This window comes from Oncorhynchus clarkii, chromosome 17 (assembly GCF_045791955.1).
Source record: "Oncorhynchus clarkii lewisi isolate Uvic-CL-2024 chromosome 17, UVic_Ocla_1.0, whole genome shotgun sequence".
NCBI lineage: Eukaryota > Metazoa > Chordata > Actinopteri > Salmoniformes > Salmonidae > Oncorhynchus > Oncorhynchus clarkii.
Window position 1 is genome coordinate 10958629 of NC_092163.1, and position 3443 is coordinate 10962071.

Consider the following 3443-nt stretch of genomic DNA (forward strand, 5'->3'; position numbering starts at 1 on the left):
GTGTCACTTCTATGATGATTTTAACCCACTTAATCCCCAAATTCCTCTGTCACCCCTGTGTCACTTCTATGAAGATTTTAACCCACTTAATCCCCAAATTCCTCTGTCACCCCTGTGTCACTTCTATGATGATTTTAACCCACTTAACCCCCAAATTCCTCTGTTCCTCAATCCTCCCTTCCTCTCTCCAAAATGTCTCAAATTTCACCATCATTATAAAGCCCTAGTTATTTTGTTGCTTTGACAAAGAATGTGTTTAATGTGATTAGTGATTCATTTACATCTGTGCCTCATTTTAAGATCAACCCTGTCACGTGAAATGAACTCTCTGTTGAATATGGTGAAACTTTTTTTTTTATTCTAAAGAAACAACATCTAATAGTCAAATCATATATTGAAAGCAGGTGAGCTGGTTCTACCCTTTTTGACACATTTCTGATGTTTTGTGTTGGAAAACTGAGCGGGTCGCGCATTAACCTGTTACCCATAGATACTGTAGACAGGCTAGAATCTTTTTTACAATAAAAAGCTTGCATTTTTGTGAAGCTTGCATTCAATTGCCACTCCCTGCTGCACACAACAAGCTTCCATACCCCCTGTCACAACGGGATTTATGGCTGATTTATCGTCAACCCCGTTACGGTCAACCCTGTTACGGTCAACCCCGTTACTGTCAACCCCGTTACGGTCAACCCTGTTACGGTCAACCCCGTTACTGTCAACCCTGTTACGGTCAACCCTGTTACTGTCAACCCCGTTACGGTCAACCCTGTTACGGTCAACCCCGTTACGGTCAACCCTGTTACGGTCAACCCCGTTACTTTATTTGACACTTAATAGGCACTTACTATATAGTAAAAAAATATATATGAGAAAACTCGGTTTTTATTAAGTTGAACATGTGCTCTTTATGACAGAATGGAACAGAGTTACACTACTTAAAAGGCACCGAATTGGTGGAACAACCCTGCTACAGAAGGTTGAAGAGAGCAGAGCCATAACAGAAGCTGACCATGTTGATTAATTGTATTGATTTAAGTAATTATAGTTGTTTGGTGACGACAGCATGATAAAATAAACATAGCGTAAGCACGCACACACACACACACACACACACTTCCTGTATGACGCCCCACATTATCTACTCCCCTTGTAAATATCTTTAATTTTAGGCACATTAAATTAGCCAATCAATACCATTTGTTTAATAGCCAATCTCTGTCTTCATTTAACATTCACCTCCATGCATCTAAACATAATTGACGTAATACGAGATGAATGCTGAGTTCCAAGTCGAGGCATTGGGTCCCATTTTTAAAGTCTTTGGCATGAATCCCCAATCTTCCAATCTCAGGGCGTACACTGTAACCACAAAGCCACTGAATTGGATTGACCTAATCACTTAAAATAATAGCCTTGTTCTTCTGACTTACATGTACAAAAGACAGCGCTACATTCTGATGCTCTTGCTTGACCTATGACCCTGCATCCAGTCACTATTATATGCAGCTAGTGTGGTTCGTCCAAAAATGATGTACTATCTAGATTATAAATATTTGTATATTTTGTTATCAGAGCCATATTAGGGTGCAGAGGCAATGTTTGGGAATCTTTGATGTGATATGTGATAGTGGAGAGATATTTTTGTGTGTAGAGATCCTGTTAGGGATAAGTAAAAATATACTGTGTGGTCTCTTATCTCGAACGGCACCTCGTTCCCTATAGTGCACATCTTTTGACCAAGGCCCACTCGGATCTGGGGCGGTAGGGTAGCCTAGTGGTTAGAGCGTTGGACTAATAACCGGAAGGTTGCAAGTTCAAATCCCTGAGCTGACAATGTACAAATCTGTCGTTCTGCCCCTGAACAGGCAGTTAACCCACTGTTCCTATCATTGAAAATAAGAATTTGTTCTTAACTGACTTGCCTAGTTAAATAAAGGTTAAAAAAAATAAGTAGTGCACTACATAGTGGGTAGGGTGCCATTTGGGACCCTGACATAGTGGATAGGGTGTAATTTGGGGCACATCCTGTGCACACTACTGAGGGGCCTACAAACAGAATATTTCAGAGTGTATGTAACCCCCCCCTGTTTCACTTTGCTGGAATCACAACCACCATGAAATACGCCAGGATGAAATAGTACATCTTCTAGGCAGGTAATTTATCATACATGACATATGATGTTGTTTGCATCCCAAATGCCAACCTATTCCCTATTTAGTGCACTAAATTTGATCAGGGCTCTGGTCAACAGTAATGCACTATATAGGAAATAGGTAGCCATTTGGATGGAACCGTTGTGTATGGAGGCTGGAAGAAGCGCATTCCATCTAATCCGGAATGTCACAGATTTGACTTATTTTCCTGGCAGAACATTGAGAGAGAAATGGAGGGGAAAGTACTTTAATCCTCTAGGTAGACGAAATGATAATGTGGGGAAATCTCTAAATGTACAACCTAACTTGTTCTTATTTGTCCCGAAAGCGTCATTGTGAATCACTGTTTACAGGAATTTCACTATTTCCACATTCATTGTTGATGGAACAAAAAACTTTGACATGAGGAGCAACGTTTTCACATCATAATTGGATGTGTTGAATACATTTGGTTTGATGCTACTAAGATTGTACTTTGAGTAAGATTTAATGTGAGATTTTCCCCAAATGCATCAGGAACCTAAATATAACAGATCATTTACAGTAATAAGTTGGAGGGAAATCCTGGTCCGTTCAAATCACTCAGTAGTCTCCTTAGTGAGAGGAAACTATGTCACTGGAGATTTTTCCCATTTCCTGTTTGACGAGTTTTCCCAAATCGCTGATAGACATATAGACTGTAGTATATTTTAACTAACTACCATATGACAACTTTATGTCATGGTTCCAAGGAGTAATTAGGCCAGGGTTCATTTGACTTATGCCAGTAATTACATGGAATCTTGTAATTATGTGTAAGTAAACATAAAAAAAACCTGAACTGATAAACCCCCTAAAACCAACAGACAGGCCTTTGAAGACTGAACAAGTCTCCAGACTTTTAAAGTTAAAAATGCATTTTTTTCTGTCCCTTTATGGTCAACTCCCTTCACTGCCGAGCCCCAATACCTAAAACAGAACCCCTAGTGTCCCTGAGGAGTCCCCTTTCATGTCTCGTTTCCAGGCTAGGACTGGCATCACTTCAAATATCATTACATGGGTGTGTCACAAATACCTACATAACTGTGGGAATATTACTGGTATGTTAAATGTCCAATGACACGATTATTCCCCAAAATGTCAACATCTGAAACTTGGGGGCAAAGAGAAAATACGGACAGGGTTAGAGGTGATAGGGGCCCCTCCTGTGAAGTGACATGATAGTGACACAAAGCATTGATTCAGTTGGTTAAGAATAATGACCTCGCCCTCTCACGTTCTGTCCCGTGAATGACAACCATGCAGTA